The 12,140-nt window shown below is 39.0% G+C and overlaps 1 long non-coding RNA gene across 1 annotated transcript in view; it reads left to right on the top strand.

Annotated features, from left to right (window-relative positions):
• LOC123954623 overlaps positions 1-11,807 on the top strand; it is a 65,795-nt gene extending 53,988 nt beyond the window's left edge. Inside the window, exons 2-3 of the long non-coding RNA XR_006821104.1 lie at positions 10,369-10,440; positions 11,777-11,807. This is a non-coding gene — a long non-coding RNA (uncharacterized LOC123954623). The remainder of the gene's footprint in view (positions 1-10,368; positions 10,441-11,776) is intronic.
• The last annotated feature ends 333 nt before the right edge of the window (positions 11,808-12,140 follow it).

Here is a 12,140-nt window from a genome sequence, read left to right as displayed (position 1 = left end):
TATGGTAAGTCAGAAGGGGCAAAAGGATGTTGGTAGAAAAGTCATATGTATCTTAAGGATAGGAATGAACAATTTTAGGAGTTCTGAAGAAAAGGTAAAATAGATACAGAAATTTCTAAATAAAAAATTTAAATTTAAATTTAAAATTAATTCAAGCATATATGTATCATGAAGCAAATTTAAAAAACCTTTCTTCTCTACCTTGTGGGATTTTTATAGTGAGCTAGAACAGAGTTTGAAAAAAAAAAATGAGGTCTGGATACCAGGCAGAGATGAATCCTTGTGTTGGGATCCTCAAGTCATTTCTCTGGGTTATTTTCCAGCACTAAATACTTTTCCTTCCATCACTGCTACATTTTCTTTTCTTTCTTTTTTTTTAATATTTTATTTATTTGATAGAGAGAGATCACAAGTAGGCAGAGAGGCAGGCAGAGAGAGGGAAGAAGCAGGCTCCCTGCTGAGCAGAGAGCCCAATGTGGGGCTCGATCCCAGGACCCTGAGATCATGACCTGAGGCTAAGGCAGAGGCTTTAACCTACTGAGCCACCCAGGTGCCCCAGCTACATTTCCTTTTCATGGGACCTGAATTCTCAAATAACGACTTAAACAGGAATAGTGTTCTGCACTTTAAATTTGGGAAATGACCAGTTTCCTGTGCCAGAGAAAAATTTGTGCTTGAGAATATTATCTATATAGTGTGCTTTGTACTTCCTGCTTAGCCTTTTCTTTCATTGTGCTGTGATTTTTAAGTTATCTGATATCACTGTGAATTCCTGAGCAGCACAATCTGAAGTATTATATTAGAACCACAATAGTCTCCTGGCATCTCTGACTAAATATTTGTGCAATATTAAAAATAAGTTAATTGAGCCGGCATTTTATTGAGGAAACATTTTCACAAGTATGTTCGTATAAGCTTATGAACGGCCCTTGGAAATTCATTTTATCCCATATCGATCACCAACACCGGAAACATACTTTTATCTTATTAAATGGCACCCCAAATTCTGAGATATTGGAAATACCCTTTTTTGTTATTAATTCAGAATGTAATGAAAGGTTCATTATTTTCATTTGACTTTGAGCTCTTTTACAAATATTATGACTTGTAATACATAAAGGAATAGATTTTAATTTTTGTTCTATAATCTCGCCTAATGTGCCATGTTTGTTTAATGGTTCTCTTGGTGCTATAAAGAGTTGATAGCATTCAGAAGAGCTAAGGCAGCTCCAAGGATATTAGTCTTCTTTTCTGTACCTGACTTTTCTGTAGAACTTTTTTTCAGGTTGGCCTGTCATTTTACTTTATTTTAAACTATTAAATATTTTTTAATAAAGTGACTTTTGGCAATAAATTTCTCTTGGCTTATATATTCCACGTATCATTTGATTCATGATGATCTTGTGTTCCTTTATATTGTTTTGGGTGATTGATGTCTTTTTCCGGAATGGTCAGTGATACACCAAACTTCAGGAAAAAAACAACTAAATAAATAAGATTAAGAAGTGCCCAATGTTTATAGTCTGCTGTTTTGAAACCCCTCAGAGCTAATCCTCCTCAACACACCTATAAACACCTACCACACACCTATGCAGATACAGTATGTCTCATAGGCAGGGAATGCAGCCAAGGCTCTGAGCCTTGGTTTCCTCACTCATTAAATTAGGTTAATAATAATAGTACTTTGGGATATTTGGGTGGCTTAGTTGGCCGAGTCTCTTCAGTCATATTTTCTACACATTTCAGAAATTTAAAAACTAACAAATGCAAAGAAGGTAGAAAAAATTAATTCAAGACCAAACGGTAAGGTGTTTATAGAGACTGCAGCCCATCTATCATCCTTGAGAGGACTTAGAGCACAAAGTACTAATAAAAGTTGAACAATGTATGTGGAGTAAGGCCACACTATGGCTTTGATTTCAGTGATGTGCTACATGATCTTGGTATGGACAGAACTCACACAGGCTGATAAAGTAAAATGACAGGCCCATCTGAAAAAAAAATGTAAACTTTATGTTAGAATTAACATCTAATATAATTGTTAATGCCTTGGAAAAACAGATGTTAAGTCAATAGGCTCCAGTTTTCTTCGTGCTTTTTCTTCAAGCTTTTTCTCTTCTCTTCGGGGGAATTTTTCACTCTAATACTTTAAGACCAAGTGCCATTTTAAAACTTAGAACTCTGGGGGCTCAGTCAGGGGACCATGCGACTTGATGTCAGGATGCTGAGTTCAAGCTCCCTGTTGGGTGTAGTGATTACTAAAAATAAGCAAACTTTGAAAATAAAATCAAATAGAAGTTAGAAGTGTGGAATTGTAAGGGCCTGGTTGGCCAGAGAGAGCCATTTCCTTGTGGGCTTGGGTTGACCCTGCCCCTCCCAGAGGAACTTGCTTGCAGGCCCCGGATATGGGGGCGGGCCAGGTTGGATGGAGACATCCAATCAGTGGGGTGCACATATATTTGCTGTGGTGAATTGGGATTCAATTGGCCACCCCTATTGCTGACCCAGGGTGACTGTGCAGTTTTCCTTGTGTGTTGCATTCTCATTGGCCATCTGTGTGTGGGCCGGGCTCAAGCACCTCTATAAAGGTTAGTCTGTGAGGCGGGGGGGTAGTAATAGTCTTTGGGGTAGTAGTGGTAGCGTGGTAGTCGTCGGGAGCATGGTCCTTGGGACCAGCATCCTTGGGAGCATTGTAATTGTCAGGAGCAGAGCGTCATGAACCTCGCGGGGGAGCGGCCTCGCCGCCTCCCTCGCTGGGGAGCGGCCTAGCCGCCTCGCTTCCCCGCCTCCCTCGCTGCCTTGCCGCCTCGCGGGGGAGCGGCCTGGCCTGGCCTCGCCTCTCCCAGCATCAGGGGAGCAGCCTGGCCTCGGCTCGCCTCGCCTTGCCAGGTAAGGGGAGCGGCCTGGCCTCACCTCACCTTGCCTCTCCTGGTAAGGGGAGCGGCTGGGCCTCGCCTCGCCGCCTCGCGGGGTAAGGGGAGCGGCCTGGCCTGGCCTCGCTTCGCCTCGCCTGGTAATGGGAACCTCCAGAGTCGGTGTCCTGGTTGTCATCGCCTCTTTGTAAGAGAGGGCCGCCACTGGTTGGTTTGATTTTCGATGCTTGGAAGTAAAGCTTTGCTTGACTTTCACTTTGTGTTGGTTTTTGTCCTTTGATCACGGACCCTAACAGAATGATTACTATTAAAGAAAGCTTTATAAAAGGTAACAGGGCCTTGGCAAAACCTCAAGATTATGTGCTGAAAATTTAAAGGGCCACAGAGATTTCTAAGTCACAAAAATCAGTAAAATGAATTTTATATAAATTAGATGACAATATTAGTGTTGAGAATAAAAAACAATTGCCATTTAGTTTTGGTCTGAGGGTAACAGGGAATAGTGATGACTGCAGCCTGTGAAGGGAACTTGTGGTTGCTTTTGCTCCAGGCTATTGCTACCATTCAGGATGTGGAACCTGTGTTGATTTTTTTTTTTTCCTAGCATTTGAAGAGGGACTGTAATGATTGATTTTTTTATGTAAATGTTTTTATTTCCTTAAACGGTAGCAGTTGAAACAATATTTTAACCAATTGTGTTATGTTCAAAATACCTCTACTGCTTTCTATCTCCGCTTTAGACTTAACTCACTGCCTTAAGTCAATGGAAGTTAAATATCCAAGAAAGATGGCTATTATTTATCTTTTATGGGCTGAGCGGTGAGGATGAGACATAGGAATTGAAATCACAAAAACACACAAGAGAAAACCAAAAACTTAACAAAATAACAAAAATTGGCAAAAAAAACACACTTCAGAAAAGCTTGGTATGCTTTGAAATCACTTAATAATTATTCTGATTCTTACTCTCCTTTCCATTTTATGCATCTCCGAGATTCCATTCATCATGGTTTTGGTTTTTCCTTCATCTTCTGTCCATTTTCACTAGTGGCTCTCTAACCACCTATTAACCATCCTTAAAATCTTGTGCCTTGTATGTGGTTAGATTACCGATTACATGCTGATCCTTCATAAATTCTTGCCCCTGAGAAGTCCTGAAGAGCACAGTTCTGTCATGCTGCCTTTTAACACATTGAGGTCAAACAGAAGACACTAAATAATGTTTTAATTATCCTCAAATCCTGGAGAAGTTTCAGCCAAGGAAGTTTAAAAAGTATGGTTGTATGGTGAAAAATGATCTTCGTCTAGATGTTGGTGATGTTAATTTTGAAATAATAGTTGTTTTGAGAAAGAATAAAACATCTTTTTGTGGGAAATTGAGTACATATTAACAGGCTCTCAACAAATAGGACGTAATAAATCCTTTTGGTTCTGAATCATGAAAAAACACCAACATTCCAAGATTTTTTCCTCTGGATATTGACATACTGTTTGGTATCCCTGTGATCTTTTTAGGCATCTATCTGAGTAACCCAGGGTGACATATATTTTCCTTTAATCGTTTGTAGAGAGATAGATGCCCAAGAGGGTTAGTCTTCAGTGCTACTGAACAAGTGACAAGTGATTTATTATTCTCTGTTTTTGGAGCTTTGTATGGGTGGAATGTTGTCATGGCAGTCTAGGGACAAACTAATATCTGTTCCAAAAGATGAAAACATGCTGCCCATACATTTTCTGTAGTGTTATATAGTCTGATGGAGAACAGACATGCAAACTCCAAGTATTTTATAATTGTTGTTCATCGTGCCTGAATTGAAACTATACAACAAAGGGAGCTTTAAAAAATCTGCTTTGTTTGAAAGGAACTTTAAATTCTGCCTAATAATTTTATAAAAATGTGGTGGACTTTTTACTTATAATCTAACAAAATCATTGAAATAAGAAGATATATGGAGAAATAGGGGACATTGCTTAAAACCCAGGAAGCCAGAAAAAATTATTTTTATCATGTAGCCCAGAGATGTTGATAATGCAGAAGCTTTTAGTCTCAAATTTGTGAATTTCCTTAATAGTGCTATAGGTATTTGGGGATTGTATATACCAGGGGCGCTCAACTGCACCACTGTGGGGGTGCTGAGTCATGGCAATGTGGAGAGACATTTTTGGTGGTTGCAACTGGGATGGTAGTTGCTGTTAGCATCTAGTCAGTGCAGGCCATGAAACACTTAAACATCCTACATGTACAGGACAAACCCCACAACCAACATTTTTCTGACACAAGTGTCCAGAGTGTTAATATTGAGGTACCCTGGTATATGATGATGAAAAAGAAAAGCGATTGTATGATATTCTTATATTCTAAGTTGCTGATGATTAGCTGTATTCTAATAGCTGGGAAGATAATACACGAGGGGAATTAATACTACACAGTCTGGTGGTCTTTAGAAACAAAGACCCTCTAGTGAAGAAAATATTTTTTACTTATACCACTAAAGTTATTGAGTGCTTACCAAGTGCCAGGCATTGTTGGGAGACACGGGGGAAACCCGAGTGAACAAAACAGGTAGACTGCCTTCACAGAGCTCTGGTATAAAGGTGGGGGACTAGTAAACAAATACATAAAATGGGACATGGAGGAGCAGGTAGTGCCATGGGGTAGATAAAGTAGAGTAATGGGGTAGGTAGGTAATGATGGGGGGTGGGAAAGGGAACACTTAGACTGGATGGCCATGAAAGACTTGAAGCTTAGGAGTGAGTGACAGTAGGAGGCAGCCAGATGAAGAGGGTTTTAGGCTGAGGAAGCAGGTTGTGAAAAGGTGCCAAGGTGGAAGTAGGCGTGGCTTGTTGGGGAGGCACAGAGAGGTGGCTGTGGTTGGGCAGTGGTCCAGAATGGGGAAGCTGGGATGAGACAGAATATGAGAGGATGGAGGGGCCAGATCATGCTCATTTCTTTTTTAGGTTGAGAATATTCCATCGTTTGGATGTATTTATCCATTCACTTACTGAAGGACATCTTGTTTGCTTCCCACTTTTGTCATTAATGAATACAGCTGCTGTGAACTTGCAGGTGCAGGTTTTGTTATGGATAAATTTTCAGCTCATTTAGGTAACTTCTAAGGAACACGATCGCTGAATTGGCATGGTAAGAACATTTATGGTAAGAATATGCCAAACTGTTTCCCAAAGTGGCTGTATCAGTTTGCATTCCCACCAGCAATGAGTGAGTGTTTCTGATTATTCCCCAGCCTGACAGCCTTTGGCACTCTGAGTATTTTGGATTTTCTCCTTTCTGATAGGTGTGTAGTATTTCATTGTTGTTTTAATTTGTAGCTGCCTAGTGACACAAGATTTGAACACCTTTTCATACGCTTATTTGCCATGAGTATATCTTCGGTGAGGTGTCTGTTCAGTTCTGCCCATTTTTAAATTTCATTGTTGAGTTTCTTATTGTTGAATTTTACTTTGTACATTTTGGACTATGATTCTTTATCACATGTGTCATATAATTCTTAGGGAAATACTTTCTGGTTTGTGGCTTGTCTTCTCATTCTCTTGTCATCACAGAGGAAAAGTTTTTAATTTTAATGATGTCTGGATTGTCAATTTTTTTTTTCATGGATCATGCCTTTGGTGTTACATCTAAAAAAGTCATCACCATATCATCACCTAGAAATTTCCCCCTATGTTAATTCTAGGCACTTTAGGCTTTTGTATTTTATATCTGGGTCTGATCCATTTTGAGCTAATTCTTCTGAAGGATGTAAGGTCTGTGTCTAGATTTTTTTTTTCTAATCTTTTTACATGTGGATGTCCAGTTGTTCCCAGCACTGTTTGTTAGAAAGACTGTCCTTTCTCCATTGTATAGCATAGCCTTTGCTCCTTTGTCAAAGCTTAGTTGACTATATTTGTGTGAGTCTGTTTCTGGGCTCTCTGTTGTATTTCATTTATCTATTTGTTCTTTAACCAATTCCATACTGTTTTGATTATGGCTTTATATTAAGCCTTGAAATCCAGTAGTGTCAGTCTTGTGACTTTTTCCTTATTTTTTTTTAGTACTGTTTTGACTATTCTGAGTCTTTCATTCTCCATATAAACTTATAATCGTTTTGTTGATATCCACCAAAGAACTTGCTAGAATTTTGATTAAAGTTGTGTTAAATCAGGTTGGGAAGAACTAGCATCTTGACATTACCGAGTCTTCCTATCCATTAATGTGGACTGCCTCTCTCCATTTATTTAGTCTCTTTTGGTATATTTTTATCAGAGTTTTGTGGCTTTCCTCCTGTTGTACATATTTTGTTAGATTTATACCTAAGTATTTCATTTTTGGAGGTGCTAATGTAAATGGTATTGTGTTTTTAATTTCAATTCCATTTGTTCATTGCTGGCACAGAGGAAAGTGAGTGAATTTTGTATATTAACCACGTATCCTGCAACTTTGCTATAATTGCTTCTAAGTTCCAGGAGGTTTTTTGTCGATTCTTTTGCATTTCCCACACTGACAATCATATCGTTTGTGAACAAAGACAGTTTTATTTTTCCTTTCCAACCTATAAGCCTTTTACTTCCCTTTTTGTCTTACTGTATTAACTAGGAAATGGAAGACAATGCTGAAAAGGAGTGGTGACAGGATTTGCCTTGGTCTTGATTGTAATGGGAAATTTTCTAGTTTCTCACCATTATATATGATGTTAGCTGTAGGGTTTTTTTAAAAGATTTTTTTTTTTAATAATGTTGAGGACATTCCCTTGTATACTTAGTTTACTGAGTATTTGTCATGAGTGGGTGTTGGAATTGTCAAATGCTTTTTTCTTCATCTTTTGATCACATCGTATGATTTTTCTTTTTAGATCGGTAATGAGATGGATTTCATTAACTGATTTTAGAATGTTGAACCAGCTTTGCATACCTATGGTAAATTCCCCTTGGTTGTGGAGTACAATTGTTTTTAGACATTTTTGGCTTTTACTTGTTAATATTTTGCTTAGAACTTTTTTCTTTTCTTTTTTTTTTTAAGATTTTATTTATTTATTTGACAGACAGAGATCACAAGTAGGCAGAGAAGCAGGCAGAGAGAGGGGAGGAAGCAGGCTCCCTGCTGAGCAGAGAGCCCTATGCAGGGCTTGATCCCAGGACCCTGAGATCAGGACCTGAGCCGAAGGCAGAGGCTTTAACCCACTGAGCCACCCAGGCGCCCCTGCTTAGAACTTTTGTAAAGATTGTATTTATTTATTTTACAGATAGAGATCACAAGTAGGCAAAGGCAGGCAGAGAGAGAGGAGGCAACAGGCTCGCCACTGAGCAGAGAGCCTATGCTGGGCTTGATCCCAGGACCCTGAGATCAGGACCTGAGCCTAAGGCAGAGGCTTTAACCCACCGAGCCACCCAGGCGCCCCACTTAGAACTTTTATACTTATAAGAGATATTGGTCTGTTATTTTCTTGTGAAGTCTTTGGTTTTGGTATTAGGATGATGCTGGCCTCATAAAACAAGTTAGGAAATGTTTCTTCTACTCCTGTTTTCTGAAAGAGATTGTAGAGACTTGGTATAATTTAAATGTTTGGTAACATTTAATAATAATTTTTTTCAATTGTGTGTAGATATGTTATTATTACAGTAAGTTCATTGCTCAGTTTTAGCACCTAGCTTCTAGTACGCTGAATATGTTTATTATGTTTATTGCATATTGTCTGCCTCCTCCCACTAGAATAAGAGCAGAAATTCTTGACTATTTTGTTTATTGATATGTTTTATATACCTAAAACAGTGGCTCTCAACTGGTGCTTTGCAGGTTTTTGGCGTTTTGCAAAAATCCTTTTGGAGAATATGTAAGGTCAAAGCTATTCTCGTGGTAATACTAAGACTTCTAAGACTTCGTTTGCTTCCCCCCCACCCCCCTGACCCGCTACTGTGCTGTTGCTTACACTGGTGGGGGAAAATCAGTCATGTGTAAAACTGCTGATGTTTTAGTGTGAATCCAGCAGTGGCACCAAACTCTACTAGTAGCCACGACATACTTCCTGGTCCTCACTCATGAGGGAGTGACAAGGGGATGCCAATTTCACTTAAAGCTGTAAAAATTACGAGTTTTATTAAGTCCTGACTCTTGAGCATGTGTCTTTTTAATATTCTGTGTGATGAAATGGGAAGTATACCTAGTACTTCTGCTCATACTCAAAAATATGGTTGTCTCCAGGGACTAGAATTTGTGGTTGAGTTGCTATGGAACATTATATTTACTTGAAATAACAACTGTGAGATAAACTATGTTTCAGTTTCCTGGCATTCAGGCATTTGGCAGATAGTTTTTTTTCAAAAAGGATGAAGTAAGCTTGTCACCTCAAGGAAAACAACTGATAGTATTTGCTGATGATGATAAATTCAAGTTTGCAAGTGAATTTCGAGTTTTGGAAAATTTATATCTATGAGCTCGATACTTTCCTCATACTTACAGATTTTTCTAATGAGTTGGATACTGATACTAACTATTGTGATGTGGGTTTTCTTTGATATTAAATAACAAAATGTGTTAATATCTTGAAGATATGTTTAACTCCTAGTGCATCATTGCTAAAATACCTTATAGCATCAAGCATATATAATAGATCTCTTCAAACTGCAGATAGATCAGTTGGTTTTAATGCAACAGAGTGTGGAGAGTTCACTGATATGGTTGGTTTCAGATTAAAAATCATGACTACCCTTTAAGAAATGACCTGAGGTATGGTGTTGTATTAAAGAAGAATATCCACAACTATCTGAAAATGTTATAGCAATGAACATGTCTGTGTGACTTTTAAGAGTGATCTGCTGTGCATGCCTGACGGAAAGAGTGGGGAGGACAAAAAAATGAGTTGAAGGAGATACATTTTTCATTATTCATTATTTCATTATTTTCATTATTCAATATTTCAATATTTCATTATTCATTATTCATAATTTTTCATTAGATTTTGGTGTTTTGTACTTCGCAAGACTTAGAAATTTAGGAAATTTTGACTCCTAACTGTTTACCACAGAACATTGAGATCGTGGTGGATAAATTTAGTTCATATATACATGATCACTTTTGGTCTTGCCCCCAAATTCTTTTTTTTTTTTGAAGATTTTATTTATTTATTTGACAGAGAGAGATCACAAGTAGACAGAGGGGCAGGCAGAGAGAGAGAGAGAAGCAGACTCGCCGCTGAGCAGAGAGCCCGATGCAGGACTCGATTCCAGGACCCTGAGATCATGACCTGAGCCGAAGGCAGCAGCTTAACCCACTGAGCCACCCAGGCGCCCCTTGCCCCCAAATTCTGAAGGATATATTCCTAGGGAGAAACCACTGTGAACCAGGGTTTCACCTTTTACAACTAAACAATTATTCTCAGGAGTTACTGGGTTTTTAAACTCTGGTTTCCTATAAAAAATTTAGTTCTAATCAACACCCTGTTATTTTATTAACCTAATGTTGCCTTCACAATATCTTTTTTTTTCTGTTTTTTTCATGCAGGTTTTCTTACACTGAATGAACCAGTGTGCTGCATCAAAAATTGATCAAAATGTAACAGAAGAAACAGTGAAGGTGAGAAGAGGCACAGTCTGCCCTCAACCCAAGCACACATTCCCTTTTAGTTAAAATTTCTTCTGTGGGATGTTACTCTAGGCTCTTGAGCTTCTCCTCAGTTCCACTCTAAGTTCTGTGCCAGTCACTTGTGTGGACGACCCTGAGATAAAGGGAAAGAGGTTTTGGGAAAAGAAACAGAGTGATGAGGACGTAGAGGCGTAGAAGACATGGAACAATTTTTTGCCGAGGCCTTTGGGCAGTTTGAAAAGAGGAAGAAAAACAAACACATGACCAAGAACCTCAGTGTCTGTGAGCAGGGGGGAACAGAGCCCTAAGTAGGAGCATTGCCTGAGGTGGCTTAGGAAGCAAGATGTGGACAAATGTGACTTCAATCTTTGATCACCAAAGAGTAAATGATTTGGGTGGTTCCGTGGTGCAGAAAATGTCTGCATAATGTCTTCAACTCAGAAACACATGTATAAGCCTTTCCTTTTAGGAAAGGAAAATGATGAAGAGTTTTGTAAAGGGGGAGGAGGTACAAGAAAATTAATTGCACTACTGTTATTATTCATTTAAGCTGCCTAAATTATTATTGATTATTTATTTTTGGTGCTGATTTGCTGTTTTATTTTACAAAAAAAAAAAAAAAATTCCCAAGGATTTTTATAGGCTCTTCTATTTTTTTATAAATTAAAAATGAACTTTCAAATTCTCTTACCATGGGAGCATTTTAGTTTGTGTGCTTTTGGTCCCAAGCAATAGACACTTATTATTCAAACAAGTTGAAGACACATCAGCTCTCATTTGGGGACTCCAGACAGAAGAGAAGGTTCAGGACCTGTGACTCAGGGAGGTGGATAAGATTGCCAGGTTCTGTCTAGCTCTTCACTTTCATCCAGGTTATCTGCTTTGCCCCAGGGCTGGCTCTTCTCATCCCTGCAAAATGACCTTGTAGCTGTCCAAGCTATCACTTCCAGACACAGCACCTTTCCAGAGGGGAAGCTGTCCATTCCAGGATGCTGTTCCAGAGACCAAAGAAGCCTTTGCCCCCAAAAGCCTGCCAGCAAATCTGCCTGCACTATGTTACCTGCTGCCCATTCTCACTAATGGGTTGGGGACTGTCACGCTTGGATTTAGTTATTCGGGCTTTTCCTGAGAGCCAGGAATGGGTTCCTGGTTCCCAGAGCTGTGTAGGAGTAGAAAGGATGTCCAGACAAAATTGGTCCTCTGCCCTCTGCGTGGGTAGAAAGGATAAGCATGCCCTGAAATTTTCAGCTTGCAAAGAGAATACTATCCTCTCATGGACTTTTTTTTTGACCTGCTTCACTATTGCACTTATTATATTTATTTGTAGATGCTGTTCTCAAATATTGAAGATATCCTTGCTGTACCTAAGGCATTTTTAAAAGGCGTGGAAGAATGCCTGCATCCAGAACCTAACACTCAACAAGAAGTGGGAACCCGCTTTCTTCACTTTGTAAGATCAATTTCTGTTTATTTTAGAAGCTCTGCCCCATCCCCCAGATTTTAAGGTTTAGCTTTTGGCACAGTAGCATGTGAGAACTCAGTGTAGAAGTAAAATGTGACACCGAAAGTTTGGGGTCTTTTAAGGCCAATGAAATCTTCCACTGAGAGCCAGGAAAGGGGTGAGGTCCTCACATCATCCATTTTATTCAGTGAAGAACAAACAGCCTTTTCTTTTTTCCAGCAAGTTAGTT

Source organism: Meles meles, chromosome 1 (genome assembly GCF_922984935.1).
Source record: "Meles meles chromosome 1, mMelMel3.1 paternal haplotype, whole genome shotgun sequence".
NCBI classification, from domain to species: domain Eukaryota; kingdom Metazoa; phylum Chordata; class Mammalia; order Carnivora; family Mustelidae; genus Meles; species Meles meles.
The sequence above is the reverse complement of the archived record's forward strand: the minus strand, read 5'-3'. Positions and strand labels throughout refer to the sequence as shown.